Source organism: Channa argus, chromosome 14 (assembly GCF_033026475.1).
Source record: "Channa argus isolate prfri chromosome 14, Channa argus male v1.0, whole genome shotgun sequence".
NCBI classification, from domain to species: Eukaryota; Metazoa; Chordata; class Actinopteri; order Anabantiformes; family Channidae; genus Channa; species Channa argus.
In genome coordinates this window covers 12455717-12480548 of record NC_090210.1, presented here as the reverse complement: position 1 = coordinate 12480548, position 24832 = coordinate 12455717, and the positions used below count along the sequence as shown (strand labels likewise).

The 24832-nt window shown below is 39.7% G+C and overlaps 1 protein-coding gene across 10 annotated transcripts in view; it reads right to left on the bottom strand.

Moving 5' to 3' along the window:
- ctnnd2b (catenin (cadherin-associated protein), delta 2b) overlaps positions 1 to 18524 on the bottom strand; it is a 157584-nt gene extending 139060 nt beyond the window's left edge. For 3 of the 10 annotated variants that reach the window (XM_067529324.1, XM_067529328.1, XM_067529331.1), the window contains exon 1: positions 18163 to 18522. The gene's annotated coding sequence lies outside the window, so the exon portion shown is untranslated. Of the gene's footprint in view, positions 1 to 18162 lie in introns of all 10 variants that reach the window. The other 7 variants (XM_067529321.1, XM_067529327.1, XM_067529326.1 and 4 more) reach the window with 4 other exon arrangements.
- Between the last annotated feature and the right edge of the window lie 6308 nt (positions 18525 to 24832).

Below are 24832 nucleotides of genomic sequence, written 5' to 3'. Positions count from 1 at the left end.
GCAGATTGTGCTCTGTGATGATGAGTGTAAAATTATAAATGTCTAGGATGAAGCTAAGCTGGAAAGAAGCGTACTGCAGCACATGGAGGAGAGACTTGTGATGTGCCTCAGTGTCCACAAAATCAGAGTAAAATGATCGGTGAGGATCTGATATGTCCTCCGTGTTCAGGCGTAGCATCCTGTCAGACTGTAAAACAAGCCTGGCTCAAGGGCGATACACCTGGAGACATAGTCAGGTGCTCAAGTGTTTTGCAGCAGCTATAGAGAATAAGATCTCAGAGGTGAACCCAGGATGAAATATATACATACATAGTTCATCCCTTCCCTCTCATACAACTCATGGAAGCGATTGTTGAGAGGGCGCCTCCAGGCCTGCAGGTGTCTGTTTAGACTGCACCCCTTTGACGCCTAAAGTGCCTACATGCTGTCTCTTACAATAATAATGGCAGCTACTGTAACACCATTTCTTACAATGTTGCAAACAGGATGCAAGTCCCAAGTTTTCGTCCATGTTTTCCCCTATTATTTGATTCCAGGGTCAAAAGGACAAAAGATGGTGGCTTAATTTACCTAAAATGTGACATTTTGTTAACCCTTTATTTTACAGGTCCAGCATTTTTCAGATAATTTCCTGCAAATATTCCTCATAATTTACCAAAAATGGGGTGGTATTTGCGTCAGGAAGGGCATCCGGCGTCAAAACTGTGCCAAATCAACATGCGGACAATGATCAGCTGTGGCGACCCTGAACTCATTGGATAAGCCGAAAGGAGAGTAATAGTAGGGCTAGTTTTTGGTTGTTAATTTCTAGGAAATTCTCCAAAACAGGCATACCTGATTTGTGGAGGAAATAAAAATGTATACATTTCTAGTTATTAATTATCACAACATAACAACACTATAATGTATGATGTACAATTTACAATACTTCATAAAAATACATCAATATTATTATTCTTAATTCTTGATCTGGTAGAGTTAAAGTTGGTGGAAGTTAATGTGTTTATATTGTGTATATATTGCTGCTGAATAGATCAAGTGAGTTTTAGTTTTTGAAATCTTGGAAATAAATAAGCTGAATAACACCTGACTTTTTGAAAATGGTTAAAAACCATTTTGGTCAGCCCCACACACAGCATGCACCGTACTGTGATGCCCTGTGTATTCTGACACCCATCCTTCATAACAAGCATTGCATTTTTCCCATGCTGACTCCTGTCTATCCCAACATGAAAAAAAAGTCTGTGTATATTGATTAAAGAAAACCCATGGACCATGGAGGAATTTATCCTACAGTACAAATGCATCTCAATGCTATTCTCAGCACAGTGAGTATCACCATTACCACCCCAGAACACCACTAGGACACTGTCTCTCTACTGTAGTGCCATGCATAATACATCAGCCCGACTTTGAAGGGGTTCTCTCAGAACAAATGACATCACTGAAGAAATGGAAGACAGCAATAACGACAAACAACTGCCTGGTGTTCAGCCTCAGACCATGAAATGTCAAGAAGAACACATGTTTAAAAGCACTTGCATACATCAGCTTTGTTTCTGTTTTTGGAAAACTAATAAGAAAGATGATTTTTCTTACATGCACTAGTTTATCAAGCATAAACCGCCTCAGGTCCTGCCATGTTCTGTAATTTTGGATCTTCAATCTAAATAATTTTACACAGTAAACAGCATACAGCATGACATCATCCATTCAGTTGCCCAGTTATTTCTAGAGCTGATCAGGCTAAATGAAGAACTGAAGGAATTCTAGTCTATTGTGATCCTTACAGGTCACAACTTCACCTGAACATCGCTTAAATGACCAAGCCATGCGCTAATTCAGCAGTGCCTTCTTTTGTCTTCTTTACATGGTTATCTCATGCTGAACAGGGCATGCTGTGATGTTCCCAGCAGCACTGTTACATTTTTAGCAGTTACTGCAAAACAGTGCTGAGCTACAGATGGGTTTGAATTGTGGCAATGCATCAACACAAACCCACAACCAGAGCTTCCCCCGAGCATCTGTTTATCTCCACGTGTTAAAAGAGAAAGGTGACGGCAAGTGGATGCAGAGACTGTGAAAAGGGACTTGGTCATGAACTGTCCGATGCCATTGCCGTGACATATGTGCATCCTAAAAATTGGGCGCAATTCCTCTTTAGCGAATGAAAAAATGATGCCAGTTCTGCCCTGGAGCGATGCGGTGTGGCCGCTTTCTCTATCTTTCTCTTTCTCTCTTGCTGTGCTATAAATAGTGAAGAGTGCTGCTGTCTCTCATATTTCATGTGTCACTGGCTCTCACAGTCAGTGGTAAAGAATGTTCATCGCGGATATAAAGCCTCTTCTTGCCTCCTTAATTTGTTTCCACTTGCTCACTTTCCTTACTGCTATCTCTTATTCTTTTTCCCTCTCCTTTCATGTTAGGGCTACAAGAGACCAGGAAAAGTTTCAAGTGGCAAAACCTTAGATCCGATTATCTGGGCAATTAAAGAAAAAGAGAATATCAATGAGTGAAAACGGAAACATGCTCATAGTTTTATAGGAAAAAGTAATACTGTCGATTTTATCTTATTTCAGGGCTATAAACATACATAAAAGCTTTTTTACCCACTTTTCAAATGATCTTAGAAATTCTAGCACTGATTTGTGCTGTGCTAAAACATACACACACATGCACACATGCACGCGCACACACACACACACACATACACACTCCTAAATTGGACAATCAGATCATAGTCTGATGTGTCATGCTAAAATAAGCAGGGCACCCACCTGCCTGCCTGGCAGGGATTTGTCAACTTTTTTCCAAAGATGGTCATTTTGGAAGGTTTCTGGGCCTTTATCATGTTGACCAATGGCTTTTCCTACAGTATCTACACAAACTTGTTGCCTAACTCGATCTATCTTTGTCTCAATGTCCATCTGCTGCAGAGATGAACATCTTCCTGCCAATGTCCTTTAAACAATACTAGATAGAGCTGTTATTTAATGAGGCAGAAGAATTAATCTGAGTTTAGCAGGTGCATATGTGATATTTACATACTGAACATCAAAAACTAACCTGTTAGGAAAAGCCCACCATGAATGAAAGTTTGTTTTTCCCACTAGCACAATACAGAGCGAACTGAGAAGTAACTTGATGTGTCTGTGATCTTACAATTGTAATTATCACTGATATAAAAATGTCATTATGCCTGCAAATGATGACTTTATATTACAAAGAGTAAAGGAAGCAACACTGGAGTAAGTACAAATACACTTTTGGTGCTAAATGTAACAGGTAGAAAAAGATATGATGATGAATATTTTGGGCAATGAGATGTGATGATAAAGTCCAAAAGAGGAAAGCAGGTGTCTTTTATTTGCAGGCCCACAACACAAAGCAAATTATGCAATGACACATGTGTCTATAATAGCTTATCATTGTCTGATCAATGTCTTCCATTAATTAAGCTGAAAAGCAAGTTAACTGAGGACACAGTGTTATTTCACTACAACAAATCAATCAGATTCATTAATTTAGCCCAAAGGCTAGGAGAAGGAAGGACACACTGTTGTTTTACTAGAGCTGCTGAGAGGAGAGCAAAGAAGGAATTCCCAGGCCTAACTTGTATGCTAGAGCACATGGAGTCCATTATTTCAGACAGAGGAGTGAAAATCTCAGGGATTTGACCCTTAGCCAGTAAACTGCAAAGTCTCTCGATCTCCTCCATCAGCCTCAATGCTTATTCATCAGCAGGATGCTCAGCTCAACCTGACAAATCCTTATTAGCCAAAGTTAAAAGGTCTGAGAAAAAATCTTTCCTTTGAGCTCTGTATAGAAGCTCATTCTGCACTCCAGGGTTGTCTTCAAAGAGGCAAAGTGTGACTTTTTCAATCAGCAGCTGTCAGATGCTGGAGTAGTTTTTGCCTAACTGGGTTTGGTGATAAGGCATCTGTAAAAGTCCTGTAGCTGACAGAGATTGTTCAATAGCTGATTCACATGAGCTATAAAAGGTACAAGTATCTGTTTTCTTTCTGACATCAAAGCTGATTAAAATACCTCAATCTTATCTACATCCCAATGATCTGACACAAATAACAACCCCCACAAGTTCAGTCTGTACTGTTTTCAAATGTGCAAAGACTCTGGGTTTAATATAATCCATGTGACAAACAATGCAAACAAGACAAAACCCCACTGATATAAACAGATAAATTAGGTGGATTATCAGGGGTCTCTATAAAGTGTTTGTGTGTGTGACTGCAGTCAGGCTGATCAATGACAGCAGTCCTTTCAACTAATCCTAAATCCAGAGCCATGCACGTGGTCTTGCATGGGCGTGGTCTTGTGAGCTGGGAGTCATTTCACAGACAGAGACTGCAAACAACATCCTCATTATTTGAGCTGCTTATTTTGTGTCTAAATATCCCATAAAAAGACTTTTCCAGTTAATTAATTCTGCTAATATTTACCCCTTTAATAAGATTAATTTCCAGGAATAAAAAAAACACAATGACCTTTTTCTTCTTTTTTCCGGGATCTAAAAAAAGATTGTAGAACAAGCACAGGAAGCAGTTTGCACGGGAAAGCTGTGGAGAGAAGCAAATGTAAAGATTTATATCTCGAGTTTTTAAGCTCATGATCCTCATCCTGGCAACTGACAAATTCGAGACACACATAAAAAGATAACACTTTCCATATTCTAGGCATGTGTCACAATGAAACACAATGACCCTTAATTTGTAAAAAAAAAAAATGTTTTTCTATGAGGCTGAATACAGATAGAGCACATCTTTAAATACTAGCATCAACATGCCAATATCAGTATGCTTATGTTAAGCAAGCAGATACGATGTTCACCATGTTCATCCACTTTGCCTACTGTCTTTATGTCTTTCTGGGCATTAAGTATCATATAGTAGAAGACTGACTGTAAAATCTGAAAACAATTAATAATATGCTCGAGGAATGATCATTTAATTGTCAAGACTCGAAATTAATTTTTATGAAATATAATGAAATTAAACTGGTTCATATTTATTGCATTTGCTCTAAATACAAAGTACAATGATTGACACGCAAATAGTATTAGCTCAGTACCTGGTCATAAACCAAAGCATTCGACACATGTAAAGATAGGTTTACGGCTCAAAGTTACAATTCAACCTGTGCGGAACATGTCTATCTCTAGCAATAGCTGCAGAGAGTTCACTCAAACCACAAATGTTAATGTCACTATGGCACTGCAGAAAAAGACCACAAATCCCAAAAGTAGGCTAAGTATACATTAGTGGATAAGAGGACCTTTTGACCTTCTGGTGGCGGAAGATGAAAACTCAAAAGATCATCAATTTCATTAGGATTCGGCCAGTGTTGCCAACTGTTCTCAAAGGAGAGTAGCTAAAGCCTGCTCAAAAGGTCGCTAGATGTCACTATACCACATGACAGCCACCTGACAGTGCTCTCAGTGAGGCTCTCTTCAAAGAAAAGGAGCTAAGGTCACTAGATTTGTCACTAGACTCTTTTTGGTAGAACAAGTTCTAAAAGGAGTCTCAAAAGTTGCCTTTGCACGCCATTAATATTTTTAACAATACATCCAACGGTTACGACATTTAAAACTAATTCTCATGGCGCTTGTTAACCCTTAGGTGTCTCTTAGGATGCATTTTGATGTTATAATTCATTTTATGCATCCTACAGCAAAGCCAGCAGTAAATTTACACACAGCTTGCTGACCGGGTCATCTCAGGTCTCGGGCTCCCAGTTGCTGAGGAGACAGCCGGTTCTCGAGTCACTGAAAACTTTGGAAAAAAGTTCCAAACAGCCAAAATTTGTATAAATCACACACATATTCTACATCTAAATGGCTATTTTCTCCTCTGAAAATTATAGTATATAAAGTGTCTTTATATACTAAAGTCACCAAAGTCGGTAGGATTTTTCCTCCAGGACATTATATTTCAGTTTGGACCAAAAGCAGCTCATCAACTGACCTGTCACTTAAACAGACTTGCAGTCAGAAAATGTACATTTAAATTTGATTCATTATAAGGTTTGACACTAACACTGCTGGATCTCATGCACACAACACATGCAGACACAATAAGTTGTCAGATACATGTATTACAGTGCAGCATGCTGAACTTTCCCTGGCCAGACTCTTATGCACTTGTCTGGAAATTCTATTATCGTTACATTGGAGCCAAATTACAACGACAACCAGTGACCATATAGTCAAAAAGCAATGCAGCCATTGCTGCCTGAATGCTTTGCACCTGACAGAATGGGAAAAAAACGCTGAGCAAACCTTTAAGATAAAGAGGAGATTAGTTGCTGTCAGGGTGTAGGCTGCATGTGAGTACAGTGAATGAGGAGGCATTAAAGCCAGACAAAGCTGGGCTACACTGGCCTGACGCCACTTCCTCTACGACACATGTACACACAAACACACACACAAAGCCACACGAATAAAACCTGCAAGCAAGCGAATGCTTGCACAGGGTTAGAAAGTAATCAGGGCTCGGGGCACCAAAATGTCCTTTAAAGTTTAAAAATGCTTATGAATTAAAAGCTGTCAGAGGAAGAGAACAGATAACATCCCCGCCCTCTGTGTGTGTGAGTGTTTTTTTACCATTTGACACTCTTATTTAATTAGTTGTGGGTGTTTTGTTCCATGTGTAATGGCCACATCAAGTTTTTTCTTATTTTGCAGTGCACTTGGAGTTAGATAGGTTTTTGGTCCAAAAACAATCAAGGACACAGCCCGAAGCAAACAAATACACTGACAACATGCAGTCTGCAAGAGACCCCACACAAACCACAGAATCAGCAAAAAACGAGCCAAGAGGATACTAAACTAAACCATGGAGGCATTGAGGGTGAGGAGTTCAGATACAAAGAAAAGATAATAAGACACAAATGTTTTTGAGCACAAATGTTAACAGTGCAGCTTGTGTGTTAATTTGCCAAACAGTGTCAAATTTTATTGTTTAATTAAACTGGAAACATAAAAGGACCAAAACATCTGTAAAACCATTAATTTGGTTTTGCAAATCTCTTTCTGCCTCTGTTTATGAAAAATCAGTGTGAGTGTATCATCTGCCAGCTTTACAGAGCGCACGCAGTAAAGAAAAAAGCAAAGTGAGAATTGTTCTCATCAAGGTGATAAGTAATAAATGGGTGTTTGACCACCGCAATCTGTCATTTTCTTTTTTTTTTTTACTTTGTGCCTCCAAAAGCTTTGCAGGACATAATGGTTTTCTCTAGGCAGATTTTATGAAGCACATTTTTAATTATGTAAGGCCCACTTATCCATAAGAGTTCATAAACACTGAAGGCATGTGAGAACAAAGCCAGTCCTCCAACGCCCACCAAGTCAAACAAACGCACACACGCATGCATGCACGCACGCACACACACACAGCATATGCATGCCATAAGACAAGGGCGCACAAAGTCACACACTTACATGTGAGCATACACAAAAGGAGATCTGCTTTTTCAAGGAGGCAGATTAAGCAAGCATGTAAACAGGTGTAAAAGAAATTGCATGTAGTCCACTTCTTAATGAAGGGTAAATAGGGGGCATGAGGAGCATATAGATTTTTAAACCATAAAACTGCCGAGACATTGACTGAGAAAAAGAGGAGGTGGCCTCATATATTTGGGATCTAAAGTATACGAATATAGGTTTTATAATAAACGTACACACAGAAAGGTCTTAGAGCAGTATATCAGACCTTTCTGTGTGTATGTCTAACAAATGTTTTGGTTAACTGGATGTACTAAGTGGTCAGGTGCATGGTGGCTGTCTTAGGGCTGTGACACACCAAGACAACAGTCGGCCAATGTTGGGCAACTGGTGAGCGTCTGTCCCCCGAGTTATTGCAGTGGGTCCCGACCACTCTGATTGTCCGTTCAGCTTAGTTATTCAGTGCATGAGAGGAGAGACGGAGGTGACAAAAACATGCAGAGGATGAGGTCCGCAGGGTACATTTTTTATCTTCAGCTCATCTGAACATGCCAGTATGACACTTTCTGACAATATGATACTTTCACAACCACATTTCCACCTGGAGCGAAGAAACTGAAGACAAACTGCTCAGCATGATTCAGGAGAGGCCAGCACTGCGCATTATCTTTCCCCTGTTAGATGAAAAATGCTGGAATCGCGCAGGCGATGTAATCTGATGTAATCTACTGGTGAACCAGTAAAAAAGATATAGTCATAAATCTTGGGAGAAGATGATGAATCCCACAAAAATCATTCAGAAAATGTTGTCAATTAAGTGAACTATATTGTCTAAAAGTGACCAGCAGAAATGTGTCACTGTCATCAAATGTACTCATGTCTCAACTCAGGTTTTAGTAATACAATTGTCACTGGCCTTATGCTGTCTTAGTTAAACTACTACCCAAGTGAGGAGCATGCAATGAATTGTCCACTTTTCACGTAAGGGAAAAAGAGAGAGTTGGACAGTAGTTGAAGAATGGAGTTGAAGAATAGCAACATGTATTGGGAGGCAAGAAGTTGGATCAGTGCTTCATTGTTTGAGCTATGAAAGTCATCATCCTCATTAAAAAGTAATAATGTCACACTGACTTTTCTCTTCTGTTTTAATTAAAATTACTTTGTTGACAAAAAAGTGGAGGTATAGTATCAAGAAAAGGATCATTTTGAAATTGGCACTCTTTATAAAAAGTGTACACAGCTGCACTGAACATTTCTCCTTTTCAAAGATGGCTCCATTGTTTTCCATGCACCCTGTACATGCACACGTGAATTGGGTTTATACACACATTAGAGAAAAGCACATTTGGCAACTCTTAAACACACACTAACAAACCAGAAGAGGAACACTTTCTTCCCACCCCTCACACACACTCAACAAGCTAATTGGGAGTCGCCCCTCGCTAACCTCTCCTTGTGCATTAAAAGAGTCATCGCCATGACAGCAGAGTCTTGCTCATTATCCCCAACAAGGGTCGTCCTTGTTAGGACTCAAAGTGCCAGGCCGCACCTGGCTGACATCACAGCAAAACCGAGTCCCTGTTACCACAGCAACCACAACTTGGCAACTGCAACTTGGCAACATCCCACTCCATGGGGGATTGATTGGGTGAGCAATACAGTGAGAGGTGGATTAGGAGGAGTATTATTGTCTCCCTTGGTGCAGAGGAACATGCAAAGTTTGAGCTTTGCCAGACAGTGAGAGGATGGTGGACTTGCTGATAAAGTGATGACAGCCCAGGATTGAACTTGGCTTGAGACAGAGATAAAAGATGTCTCTTATTTATTTATTACTCATTAGTTTGCTAATGTGCTGCAGTGATTGAAAAATAGTGTGGCGTTCCTTTGGCTTGAACATGTGAGGCTTATTCCATCTATTATTTAGATAGTAAATTTAACTAAATAGCATAATTTAAATTAGCAGAGTGAGACGGATATGGTCACATTTTCACTCAAGTGTCTTTTTAAAGCACGACCAAATAGGAGCCATTGTAAATATAGATGCAAAGCGATATAACAAGGAATGTTTCTGGCTGGAAAGTGCACACTCAACCAACGAGCTAAAACGAAAAAGTGACGAAATTATGTGTCCGATAAACAGCCATTACCCTCTCCATAGTGCCTGCCTTGCTCCTCTCTCCTCTTAGGACAGAGGAGAAGAGGGTAAACCACTCAGTTCCTGAGACAGAAATGAAAATGCAGCTTTTATTTGCCATCATCCATTAGTTGAACCCACAAGTGGAAGCTGCAGATAGAGGAAATGGTTGGTGGTTGTTTTGCGCCTCAGCAGTGGTGTAGGTATTACTATACAGGTCAACACCAGCACTGCTGAACTGTCATCCCATTTGCATTCACTCCAAAATGTACTTCTTCACCTGGTTAGTCAAATAATCTGGCTTTATGCCCACCGATACTTTCTAGTATGTAGATGGTTGTAGCTTTGCTGTTAAACATGTGAACTGAAGTGAAGCCATACTGCTTGCTAGGGAACATTACAATGTAGTTTTTTGGAGTTTGACTTCAGAGTGCCTGGGTTTAGGCAACAAAACCCCTGTAGTTAAGCCATAAAAAGACTGTGGAATGACTAAACCTTTACACCAAGCTGATAGAGAAAGCAAGCATGTATACAGAGAAGAAGCTAAGGGGTAAAAAAATCGGATAAATAACAGAAAATGCAGCTTCTGGGACACAATAACCCTTTTTGTTGTGGTGGCACATATGGTGGTTTTAAAACTAAGATTCAAAAACGTTTTCAGGTATTGAAATGACAACCTATATATTTTATGTAGTCTATTGTTTCTAGCTCCAAATAGTCCCCCACAATAAACTGTAGGGAAGATGAAAAAAAATTCAAACATGACAAAATACATGACAGCTATTTAAATGTTCAACTTTATTTACAAATACTGCTACAGCAGGTACCTACCACCTTCTCTCTCTGGCAGGGGGTGGAGCATGGGGTGGCCAATCAGATATCTGTCAGTGTGCTACATTTTTCTCCTGGTTGCCTACTGGTTAATTTACAATAGGTTAGGTCGGCATAACAGAGCTTTAGACACATATCTTTGCTAACAATGTGTTGTTACCCTAACAAAAGCACTAAAAGGGGTCTATTAAGTCCTATTTCACTAACCTTAACCAACTGCTGTGAGTGTCTATACATAACCATAAATACTTTTAATTAGGCTGTAGTCACACAAACTGGATGGTGTAATATTGTGTAAATATGTTTCCTGGGAGCAGAACATTAATTATTAATGTATTGTTATGTTATGCTTGTTATGTTAAAATTTCCCACAAAAATATGTTTGCATTTTTGCAGTTTAGGCATAAAAACTTATTTAGGAGATGGGGTGAGTATGGAGTATGATATAGGAAAGTACTTGGAATCACTGATGGAAATCTATCAGTGATTGACTTTTAATAAAACCTACAGCACTAATCAAAAACAGCTTTCGGCTTGTCCCTCACCGCAGTGGAACGTGCTCCACACGTTGATTTGGCAAGAGTTTTTGCGCCTGATGACCTTCCAGCCGCAACCCTCCCATTTTTATCTGGGCTCAGAGCCGGCACCAGGGTGACGCTTGGTGGCTGGGCGGGGCCGCGCATGGTGGGGTGGCATTCGAGCCCGTGGCCCTTTGTATCCCAACCCAATGCTCCACCACTGATCCACCAGGCCCCCTGTAATGTTAGGTTACAGCACTAATGATGTAGGTAAATTAGTTGTTACATTTTAGTATCGATATAAATAAAAGTTCAAAATCTATAATCTTTTCAATGCTCTGTTTATGGTGAAATTACTGGCATCATATGTTCCAGCTTTTTTAAGATGTCTTGCTGCCATCAAATTCAAGATGGGCTAATATTTTCCATGAGAAGGTAAAATGTCTTAGTTTCAACATATGATATGTTGTTTATGTTCTAATGTGAATAAAATATTGGTTGATGAGATTTGCAAATTATTGCATTCTGTTTTTATTTAGGTTTTACACATTGTCCCAACTGTTTCTGAATTAGGGTTGTAGATGGAAACATACTTTCATTCTCTAAAGGGAGATTTTATACATCAAAGTCTGTTTACAGGACTTGTGGAATGCTATTACTGAACATATGGCAGAAAAAAACACTACATAAATCTTTTTGTGGTTCCGGAGGGAGCTGTGCAAAGTCTGATAATTAAATAAGAACAAATAAAGTTTAAGAATAATTAAACAAATATGCTTCAAGATATGTCACTTAAGTCATTGTCAGCTGCAGTGTAAGACTGAAAATGAAAAATATGAGGGCATGGAGAAGTGAAGTGATCTCACCAGATCTCCTTGGCCTGCTCCTCATCTTTGTTTGACACTAAAGTCTTGACACAAACAAATCCGACTGAAATGTAACAGGAATGCACTGTGGGTAATGTAGGTGTCTGGTTTTGACCAAAAGAAACGCCTGGAATCTGCATCCTTCAAACATTCAAAGTGTCAGATGGGAAGAGTATGAAAACCTCCTCAGCTAATGTCATCAACAAAAGCTAATTGGATTAAGGAGTTAGCAAACTTGGATTCTAATCACTGAAACAAGATTGGAGGTGAGGGTTAGAGCTACTGTGACTTACAACAGACACTTGGACATTTTGAGTTGGCCCTTTACAAGCACCTGCTGATATCAACTTGCAAAGAAGACACAATGCATTAAAAAATGGTTAAAAAAGGGTCACAAACTGTCTGTGGCCTTAGAGATGGACACATTTTACTACCACCTACATTGGTTACATGTACATCGTTAAAATGTGTTTATTGTTACACACATCATGGCGCATGGTGTGACCACCTCAAAGAACATGTGTTATGGATTGATCAAGCTAAAGCGGAATAGATGCAGCATCCTGGTGCGCTGTAAAAAAGAAACTGCATATCAACATATGACCATCTTCTCAGTGATGTGCTGCCTTGTATGCTGATGCTTAAGCACAATGGAAACCCTGGCACTTCAACATTAGAGCATAAAGCAATGGCATATAGTGTATAAACTCTTATTGTGGACAGCTCAACAAGACACAGGACTTTCTCACAGAAGAACAGGATTCAACTCAAGTGCAAGACATTGTGCACTCTAATAATGATCATTGCACAACATTACACACATGGTTACTATAGTAAGGAAGTACGTGTGTGTCATAGTAAGAAGGTCAAATAGTGGCTTTACTGGAATGTCCAACAGAGACACCGAAGGGTACCTGTATGGCCAATATGAAAATACCAAAGGAAGTGGCAAAATTTCACCACCAAGAGAATAAGAGTGAATTCTCATTATTACAAGATAAAGTTGAACTTCTGAACAATACCCTAAACACTGAAGTACATACATTAAAGAATGACCTTTTGGAGTGAACAAGTCACAAACCAAATGATAATCCAATATAGATGTTTTATAATGAGCTCAAGAGAAGCATATACACTAGACGTCCTAAGAATATGCAAGAGTTTTGTGAGGAAGAATGGTCCACAATTGCTTATTGTTTAATTATTTGATCATCACCATTGTTTCAGTTTGCATTAAGCCATTTTGCCTGTTATGTTATTGTGTAACTTATCCACATCTCCTTCTGTGCTTCTGCTCTGAACGGTTCAAGGAATAAAGAGGTTGTTGACCAGGGAACATTCTGTATCTTCCCCATCTACTCACTAAAGGTGAGGGGCGGGGGCGCCGGCTGTGATACGAATCAGTTGCTGCCATGAGTGGAAGACAATGACCTGGCAACACACAGTCTCTCTCTCTCTCTCCGTCTTACTCACTATGTGTGTATTTTTCTGAACAAGGTTATCGGGAAAATGGTTTGCTGATTCACATAGGAAGTGAATGCTTGTAGTAAAATATGTACTGTATCTAAGCCCCTGAATGTCATTTTATCTCACTGTGGTTGCTAGTTATGAATCCTGGTAATTATAACTGGTATATCACTATGATTGGTAGCAGTAGACTATGGGCCATTAAAATAATCATGTTTAGTGTGAAGGTTTTTATTACAATATCACACATTTGTCAATTCTTTATTTACATAGATGATTATTGTCAGTAGTACTCCAAAGACTACAATCACTGTTTCATGGTTAATTTGAGCTACTTCTTCTTTATAACCTAACATAAAGTATACAGGTGTACACTAGATACAGTTATTGTCAGATCATAGTCTGCATGTTGATTTGGCACGGTCTTTACAACGGATGCCCTTCCTCTGACGCAAACCTCCCCAATTTCTACCGGGCTTGGACCGGCACTGCACAGCTGGGGATGGGAATGGGCTGTTAGGGGTTCAGTGTCTTGCCCAGAGACACTTCTCCATATAGCCAGGACCGGGGATCGAACCACTCCGTGGTTGAATCGAATCAATGGACGACTTCCTTACGAACAGAGCTACAGCCACCCAGTACACAAGATTACATAACCCTCACGAAAAGCAAGTTTAGCTTTGTTACTGCGACAAAGTGGGTAATGTTTTATAATAATTAAGTATTTGTAAATCTGTAATGTCCCTGTTGGCAGGTCTCAACTTCCTAAAGCAGTTTTTGTTTTTATTATTTTTAATTTTTATCAGTGTACTCCCAGAGGTATTGATTAATTTAGCAGTCTGACTGATGCGCCTGCAGATTAGCAGATTATCAAGCTATTTTATTTTCTGTTAACTGTCACACAGTATGTGGAACAATCTCACATTAGAATACTGATTGCTTTGCCTTCTCTGTCATAGGTCTCAGCAATTACTCAAGTGACTAAAATGTATCATAATCTATAAAAACTATAGACAAAGCTACAAAAATAAGAGAATCTTTTCTTCAAACATTGTGAGACTCTTGTGAGAGAATTGGATGTAGTGATCAAATTACAATATTCATTAGTTTAGATCTAAGGATCAATATGGCAAGCAATATTTCAATCCAGGGTCATCCAGAAAGCAATAATTCATATAGGACCTTGAATCAGTCTCAGTATGAGGTTATTAAGAGTTTGTCCACATCACATGTATCATCTTCTTGATATAAAAACTTAGTGAAGGCTGCTGCAGAAGCAGAGACGAGTCTTTGGAGAAGGATGACAACACTCTTCCAACACTCTAAACTGTGGCAGAGTGCATCACTTTTCAGACTTTTCACTAGGGATGTAAATGTAGGGTCACTCCACCATCCACTATGGATCTTTGGCAATTAGTGAGAGAAGTGGGGAAGTGGGGAAGTGGGGGGTGGGGGTTGTTATACTCTATAATACCCTCGAGTAGCATGTGAAGCATGTGAATGTACTCTGAAGACACCCGGCTTCCTGTAATGCTGCTGAGGATGTTAACAGGAACACATGCAGCAACATTTGGGAAAAGAAGCTCTTTGATCAGTTAAATGTTGTGTGACGAGAACAGAGGCTGGCAGTTTCACCTGTGTGTGTTAAGTGTTTAGAGCCCCACTTTGAGATGTTGCTAATCTGGTGTGTAGCACTTAGTAAACACCCACAGTTTGTGTGCACTCTGGCAGATCAAATGAATGCTAGAGAATATTGCCACACTTGCCACATGAGAACAGTGTTCACATTGAAACCCTGATCATTTTACTTGCCTTGACTACAGTACAAGGTGATGGTGATTTGTCAGTGTTTCCCAACATTGGTGTCAGGACCCCCTCAGGTGATTAATCACGCTCTAAAATCGGAAGGTGTCATCAACCAGCTTAGCTTGCAATTGTGGACCAGCTGCTTTCCATCCCAGCTCCGATGTGGTCGCCGGAGCTGATCACTGCCATTTTAGTTAATGCTTTTGATTCCACCAGCTATGCCTTGGCACATCTCAGAAGCCTGAAGGAAGCCACTTCGAAGAAAGCTCGAGTTCAACAGTGCCGCGCTTTCTCCTTTTACCTCCCTTAGTTTAATAGTTTTGAACTGAATTGTTAATCTTCCATGTTTTTTAAGCAATTCATTTTCAAATCACATAAGCAAAGAAAACAGAGATAAGAGAACGAACTTGCAATCCACATACAGCGCAGTCAAAAAAAAACAGTCCCTGTCTGAGTAGTACTTCAGCAATATCTGATACACCAATCAGCCACAACACTTACACCACCCGGTGGTTTTAATATAAAATATTTTTTTTTAACAAAAATACAATGAACTAATAAATGTTAAGGTATCAATATGGGTTAACCACTTGTCAGCACATTAAGTGGTTAAAATCAGCAGTGACCTTTGACCCTGTTATGATTAAAATAATTAATTGCAATTGTATTATTTAAAATACACAGTTTTACTTTTACTTTTGTTCTACTACATGTAGATTATCAGTTTGGTACTTTTACTTGTGTAAAAGATGTGCAGTTTTTCTTGTAGTGGAGATAGAAAAATACTTGCATTTTTATTTGAGCACTGAGTTTGTGTACAGCTCTGCACACTGTATCACATTTTGCTGTGTATGGGGCTGTGTAGCCACTGACTGTTCAGAGTGGCAATGCTGACCCTTGTCCTCCATGACATTATACAGACCAGCAGTGGTAGTTCTGATACTAATGGGTGTAAATGAATAACACACCTCTCCTTACATTGAATACAGAGATTTAGACAACTATGTATATAATAGATAGATAAGGCTCAATAATGCTGCCCTTTGGAATGTGAAGGATAAAAAGTTCTTCAGTGTCAATGCAAAGGTGAGCACCAATTAGCTAATGTTATCAAGCGACCCAACAAGGATCCGTGATCACCATGGTTTCAGCGACACTGATCTGTTTTTCTCAGCAAGTACTTACAAAGCCGTAATGTTTTTGGTCAACTTAACACATCTTGTATGAAAACTTTTTCCAAATGTCAGGTAACCTGTCTGGTATCAGCTTCAAAGGCCAACCACTGACAGCATGGGATACTGTGGAGAAAAGGCTCAAGCTATTTAGTCCACTTGTACGGAGGAGAAAAAGAAGGGAGCTCACATGTAGATCCCATTCATAGGTTTTGCTAGACATTGTAAACACACTCGTCTCTGACAAAGCCTATCTGGAACAAAAGTAGGTTAGAAAATATGAAAATAACATGGTGACCAGTGGATAACAGCTGTCTTTTGCCCTCCAGGTAGGTTTTCCCATGATGATCTCATGTCACGTGTACACTAGCAATACAGTAGCTGTGGTATCAATCTTCTAATCTCTTCTAATGCTCAACAATAAAGCAAATAAGATTTATTGCTAGTGTTAAGTTGTTTTCAATGGGTCGTAGGAGCCAGAGCTGTATGTTAAAGTTGCTGCAAACAGTAGAACCACTGCCTTAGGCAAAAACACCTAAGTCATATCAAATCAGTTATTTGCATATACTCCGTTGTGATTTGATGGGTTGTAAAGATCAATATGAGCTGTGACCTGTGACCACCATACAAAGGCAGAAAAACTAGCATCTGTTCTCCTTTGTGTAGCTCAGTAAGTCAGCTACGATCACATCACCATCATCTTTTATGCTGCCTTGTCCACTGATCCTCATCATGTTATCCCTCTCAAACCTAATGGGAAACATCTGTTACAACATAGTTGCACACACACAAATGCAATGATCAACATGAAGAAAAAAGCTAAATGCTCATAACCAATGTCAAAATATGTTTCTCTGTCAGCCATGACCTGTTCTGCTGGCCTAATCAGAAGCTTCTCCTTCAGAAGCCCTCAACTCCCCCAGTGTCCATCACACTAAACTCCTGCTTAGGGCTTGGGTGTAGCTCCTCCAGCTTGGGAGTGATCTGTGATCTACACTGCCATGGCTCATGAGAGAAAACGCAGGAATTAACTTTAAATGAAGCATCATAAACTGCCACACAGCCCAGTCATTGGAGACACTGTACAAGGCTACATGAGGGCTAATTCGGTAGGCCCCAATTTCTGCCAGGTCACAGAGCACAAGTCCACAGACAATTAACATGAGCAAACATCATGATGCTCTGAGTTTAAATACAGTCATGCTGGCAAAGTGGTGAATGATATTAATTGCTCTACAGTGGGGTAGGGGGTGGGGGGGGGGACAGCCTGGAGCTGATCAGAAACACACTGGGATGTTTTAAGTGATCAACATGGAGCAACTGAAGCAGGTGGGCTAGGTCTGGAGCACACAGGAGAGCCAGGTGCTCTTCATCCCCTCACATGCCTGCCTTCCTGCCTGGTGATGGCTTTTCATTTACGCTGCAAAGGCAACACAAAGATTTTGCTGCCAGTGTCACACGTGATAATCTTCCGAATATCGCTCCAATTTAGGTCAATCCTAAGGTAAAACCGTTTTCGAATCGGCCAACCCCCTCCCCCTTCCTCCTCCGACCCCCACACACACCCCGGCCTCAGATGGATGCGTGGCGAGTCTAGCTCAATTGGCGGGGTGGGGGTGGGGGGTGGGGGTTCCTTTTTCAGTCCACGATCACAAGTGCAACACAGCCCGTTAGCGCATCATAATAAAAAAAATTCATAAAAAAAAAAAAAAACACAATCCATACCACGCCTCGGAATAAGCTGACATAAAATAACGAAAACATCTGGCTGACACTTCGAGCAGTAATACAGCATCCAGCCTTATTCCCAGAAGGCTCTTAAATTCTCGAATTTTTTAAAGCATTTGCACAGATGGGAGGTGTGAGACGAGCGGAATGAGGAAACTGGAATGACATTGCGCCTGCTTACTGTAAAATAAATTCCCTCGGGGGATGGAGAGCCTCCGTTTTCCCTCTTGACTCCCCTCCTTTCCGACGTGCAAATTTCCCGAAAATCAGACCATGCAAAACAGGTAGTCAGTCATTCCACCCTCCGAAATATTTGGTCCAACGCGTTGTGCGAAAGGAGATGACAAGCCAGCATCCGAGAGGGAGAGGAGAGAGCCAGCTGTGGGGAGGAAATGAGGAAGGAAGGAGCGGCCGGGCCGGAGCACTGCGCACAGGAGAGGAGGCAGCGAGAGCGGCAGAGGTGCTTTCTCTCTCCCTCTCTCTCTCCCTCTCTCTCTCTCTCCCAGTCTCCCTCTAGTTCACAATACAACATCCCCCCCCACCCCCCATCCCAGCCAGACAAGCTGACAGACGGCTTCGATACCAGTGTCGGCAGTGACCCCTACCGGTGATGAGAGCTACTACAGCATGAAGGGGGGAATAGCAGCTGGAAGAAAAAGGCAGCAACGGGGCTGCTAATGGGTATGTCAGCCTTGATTTAACTGACCTCAAAAGTTCATGAATTTATAAAAAACAATAAAAATAAATTGAATTTTAGATGTATATTTTAGATTGATATCACTATGAAAAGGATAAGAAAAAAGGGAGGCATAGACCTTTTAGAGCCTCTGTCACGGTTGTTAGCTGGAGGCATAGCAAAGTAAAATTAGAGGCAATCATGTATCACCTTAGGCTGCATCACCTCCCGAAAGTGTTTTCTTGCTGTGTTGTTGGTTGGCAGAATGGAAGGACTAATTGATGACTGTAATTTGAATTTGAATTTCATTACAACTGCTATTGCTGGTTACTAAGCTGAAGACAAATTTGTAGTGCACAATTCATATACTTTCTACAAATGTGTGTCCATATTTATTGCCTAAAGTTCATAATATCTCTAGTCGGTAAGGTTCTGGATGGTTGGATGGTTCTGGATGTTCTCTAAGATTGTGTCCACGTGGACTGTATATGTGCCACAAATGTAAATCAACCACTTGTTTTATATCCTCCTGAGAACACTGCAGTCTCCATTTTTTCTCAGCATGAAAGTTGCCTTCATCCACTTCAAACACATGTCATTGGAAAGGTCAGGATGTTCTCTATTGAGCACATCAGGACTTAGTAGGGTAGCTCAAATGAGTCAAAAGATATAGATCAAAAACAAATGTCCGCAGAGGACATATATGAATAGGCTGGGTCTCAGGAGGATAAATCAAAAGGTATGTAAGGTTTCCTTCAACCTCCTGGACAGTGTTCATGCTTTCACACTTACTCCACAAACCATTTATGTCTTTCACTTTTCCACATGGTGACAGCGACACATCAAACACACTAGTGTTTCATCTCATTGTTGCTACTTTCCAGAGTCACCATCAGCTTTTCTAGTTAGCATGAGTGGAATGTGTCCATGTCTTTCTAGCAACAACACAGAAAGAAATATTTTCAGTAGGTGAGGTAATAAGTGGCATCTAAAGATTTATGTGCTCCACAGAAACCCTGCCCGTCCTTTGAGCGAGCATGCAAAACTTGTATTTTCTTTAACCATTGTTAGAACAGAAGCTAAGAGACTTGTAAGACATCCATCCATCCATCACCTGTAACCGGTTTTCCTGTTGAGGGTCACGGGGGGGGCTGGGAGCAGGGACCTTCTAGTTGTGAGAAGGCAGCTCTAACCACTCCACGACTGTGCTGCCCAATAAATGAAAAAAATAACAATTCCTCTTTAAAGTGCATTGATGCAACAAGCAATTCCTGCTTTGTTTTCAATAAAAACATGGCAGCGAGTGTTACACCAAGTTGCCACCAGAAAAGTTGCAGTATTTAGTACAATCCAGTGTGTTATAAGGTTAAACTTGTAATATTCAGATATTAGCTTGGCCCACAGAAAGGCTATGATGGATAGCAATGATAGCACAAAACTGTGGTGTAGGATACTTGTCTGTAGAGTTTCACATCACCTGTGGAGAGTTGGTGGACAAAGCGGTGTTGAAGACTCTGAACCATTTGGTATCCAAACAGCCCACTCTCAAAGCTGTTGAGCAGTTCAAGCTAGCAAATGACTAGCTCAAGGTTTCAAGATGATTAGGTAATGGTCTGTTTAGTCTGCTAACTGAGTTTAGAAGTTTTTCTTTTTTCCTCATTCAGCAAACGAAGGCACATAGAGAAGTAGACTGTCAGTGCCTCTCAAGCTAATACAGCTGTTAGCTTAAAGCTTATTATTATTATTATTAATATTATTATTAACACAGTTTAAAGTTATAGAATTTGATTAGTAATGCCTGCAGAGAACCATGGTTGATAAGCCATGACTGTCTAACCCCACACACAATAATGACTCTTACTTAAGAATCATGATGTTTTAAAGCATTTTCATGAACTAATATGTTCTTTTAAATCATTGTTAAATTGAATAATGAATGAGTTGAACTTATCCTAACCTTGTACCCTTGCATATGCTGAGAGTTATATGTCTTTAATCTGTGTGCATGCTACAGTGGAATTTTTCGAGCATCGATTAAGTAGTGCATTCGAATTTCATTGTATACACAATACAATCACAAAACATTTTTTTTAAAAGGCACAAGGGCATAAAAACATTTAAATACAGTAAATATGTAATATATTATAATATACATATATGATATAAAATTATTTATTCGGTATCCCTGCGTCTTAGCTCTTAATTGAACTTTTACATACACACTTCGAAACAATACTGGTCAGATCTGCTGTAAGATGCAGGCAGCGTATTAACATAAATGTCAACATGGTAGTTCACACCATGCTCACACCCTCCAGACAGTAGGGCAATTTCAGGAAACCAGTATGTGCTTTTTTTAGCTGAAGCTGTCCTTCAGAGAGTCCTTCAGCCTTCTCCAAATGAGCGACAGATCACCCCTAATGTGAGGTAAAAAAGGTCCCTTTGTGAAGAATAACGTTTGTGGCGGAAGAAGCAGCTCTAATTCAGGCATTTAAAAATATAACTTGTACTTTAAAATTGAGAGTTGCAGTAGAAGAAGCTGAACTGGAATTATCAGCTCAGGCTTGTCACACTGGGGGAGTGATTATGGAGTTAAGAAGCTAGGCAGTTCCTGGAAAATGTGGGGGGTAAACCCACTGCCTGTGAACTCGCTAACCAGAGCGTATCTGAATTAAGTTCGGGTGAATCATGTGGAAGAAGTGAGTGTAAAAGCCCTCACCTGAGCAGATTTCACATGGAGGGCTGTGTGCCTCTCATACGGTGGGCAGTCGCTAACATGCACCGCATCCTCAGCGGACCATCATCCCTGAGGATTCTCACCAAGGGGAAATGAAATAAAACATCTTCAGCAAGCAAACCTTCTGTATAGCTTATAATTTTCCTGCCTCCTTAACATCTCTCACCCTGCTCTGTGCCACTGAGACCCTTTGCAAAGCTGGGAGGAAAGAATACAATACACGCACAGGCATCCCTGTCAAATCAGAACAAAAGCCTTCACTAGAGGAAGTATCTCTGACTCTTCTCTATCTCTGCCTCAATCTGTATTTGTCTCTTTTTCTTCTCCCACGTTCTCTTTGTCTAACATTTATTTGTTCAGTCAACTGTAAGCTACTCTCAAATGCCACAGTCAATGGCATCAATGGCAAACTAAATCTTGCACACATTGTTCTTGCATGCAATGTCTGCTTCACTGCACACAAAATGATTTTGCATGTTCAGATTATCAGAAAACATCACAGCCAAAATGTCAATGCGGTGAATGAAGCCAAGTTCACCTACACCAAACCTTTAAATATCACAGAACATATGAGCACATTGGTTATTTCATATTTTTTAGACCTTGTATTGTTTACATACTGCAAACAGGGAATGCATCTTAGAGTCTAAATTTGTGTTCATTCATTTTCCTCCCATTCCCAGCATGCTCTCCTCACGCACTTTCTTGCCATATCCTCTGTTTGAGCTATTCTTATCTGTAGCCTATCATCTGCTGCTCTAATGACCTAACATCTCCACAGGGATCATTAAAGTTTCATCTGACCTAATCTAAAAATTGAAGTCCCCTTAAGCAAGGCACTTGTCTGCTCCAATGGAGCTGCTCGGTGTCCATCAGTAGGAAATGTCGTTTCATATGATGAGAAGCTGCTCGCATGTGCTTGTGTGTGTGCGTGCGTGTGTTTGTTTGGCTGTGTGAAGCCTAATGCCGCAGGGAGGAACACATGCTCATTTAAACCTTTGTTACCAACAAAAGAATACACGAACCTGTGGGTACTGAATTGAACGCAGAGGGTGGTGATGACACAGTGCCGTGATTACGCAGTTGTTACCTGCACAGTTTTATGTCTGGCTTTTGAATCTCGATCAAAAATGAATGCAGTTGGTTTTAATTTCACATGTGAAATCCTTAACTTTTCAACATTCCATATAAATGGGTGATTTATATTTATACTTCTGATTTCTTTATGCAGCACAATTTACAGTAATATCATGTAGTAACATCTTGAAATAGTGATTTTCTTTGACATTTTGTAGCATTTTGTAACATTTTGTTAATTTCGGCAGGCTGCTTTGCATCAGATGACTTCAACTTCTTCCTTTGCTTACCACTTCTTCCATAGCAAATAAAACCAACTCTAATTGTTATTGAAGATACTGTAGGAATAAGAGTCTTATAGATCCACTCCAAACTGCAACAAATGTGCATCTTTCTAATGAAATGTATGCTCCTATAAGCAAACAAAATAGAGATAACCATTAAACCATCCATACTACTACATATTAAAAAAGCATCCAAGAAAGATCTATTGGTCCACTGATAAAGTGTCAGACTCATTGTAAGGTCCTGAATCCATCCCTGGACCTGATCTGCCCACTCTCACACCCTGTCCTCCATCAATTTTATACCTGCATTCTACCTCTCTGGTGTGAAAGAGGACATTGGTGATGTCGTTTAAAAGTGACACAGTCCACATCAGGAGTAAGTTTGGGTTAGATAGCTATTTCAAACTATTTGTCAATTACACATTTGTACTGTAATTATTGATATGGTTAGATAAAAATATATTGGTGCCAGAGGCTACATGTTATAACCACATGTTATAACCTACATTTTTCAAGTTACTGTGGCTTTTTTCTGTATTAAATCAGACCAGGATATTTTATATGTTTCTGCATATAAAATTTCAAAATAAAACACCTACATAATGTGGATAGTAAAATATATTATTCCAAATAGGCTATATACTTGTAGGTACTATGCTTTATCATAGCAAATACATTTTTGAATAAATAATTTTTTCTTGTAAAAATTAGTAAAAACCAACAGATTTGAGTTGCAGTGTACACTGCATTATTCTACTAAGCACTAGTAAAAAATGTCCAATTTGCTTGTTCTCAGATCACACTGAAGTCTAATAAAGTAATTAAAATGTCAGATCACAGGGCATTTGAACTTCAACTGTTACACATGTTCAAATAGAAGAACTACTTTTCAATACTGCGAAAAAAAGTAAAAAAAACCTCACACTTTTGAAGATTTTAAAGCATTACTTTTGATAATTTTCTCCTCAAGTCCTTTAGTGTAAAACACTAATATTAGTCAGCTAGAAGCATAGAGACATATTAACACAGAAAAGGCAGAGGGAGGTTTAATACAACTCATATACATATATTCACCAAACTGGAACCATGGGAAGTAAGGTGAAAATCATTGAACTTCCAGTTTGGGTATTTTTTTTTTATTTTTATTTTTTTGAAAAGTGTATTTCCTAAATTGTCACAGTCGCTAAAAATGAAAGTAGGAGAAAGTTCACCAGATATGACTTTGTTCAAAGCCTGCGTAAAATAATTACAATGGTTTAATTTCATACTGCCATTTTATTTTTGACATTCTCCTGATTGTGGAGGCATCAGTAGCAGAAAGACAAAGGGCTGGTAGAAAGATTTCAAAGAAGTAAGTACAAACAGCCAGTGAATAGGTGACCTGTGTCTCTGTGGATCCCGTCACCTGCAGATGTGGCACTGCGTGGCTTTTGAAGCTATGGGAGTGATCTCAACTCTTTGTTGCTTATCAGATTCATTTTCGAAATCCACAAGTGTGTGTTGCTGAAACTCTCAGCCACAAGTACAAAGAGGAGAAGCTGTTTCCACAGCAACGCAATCCGAGACACTCATATTGGTCACCATTGGAGCTGGAGTCCTGGGTGTTTAAAGGTCAGCTCTGATAAGATTTTTTTTTTTTTTGTATTCTAGTGTAGTATTCTAGTTCAGTAAGATGGAGAATTTCATTCAGTTTAAACATATTAGTTGATGCTCATTCTTCTTCTTCTTTGACAGATGAAATAGATGAAGATAACTATTTATTGACAACAAACTTTCATGATTATAAAACGACAACATATGCATTACATGACTACAACAGTCAAATTTAAAGAGTTTCTCATTAGCACAAGAAGTTGAATATAATCATTCTGACTGCAGCCCCATCCTGTGGTATGAAACAGCATTGCACTCCTGCGTTACTTCTATATACAGTCTAGGTTGAGGTAGTCAAAGTCTTAATATGCAGGTTTCCCTGACTTCATACATGACCCCACTCTGGAAAGTAGAAGTTTTCTATATAAAGTACAGCCAATATATCTGTATTATCTTTGCACTGTCTTTAAAGATAAAAAGA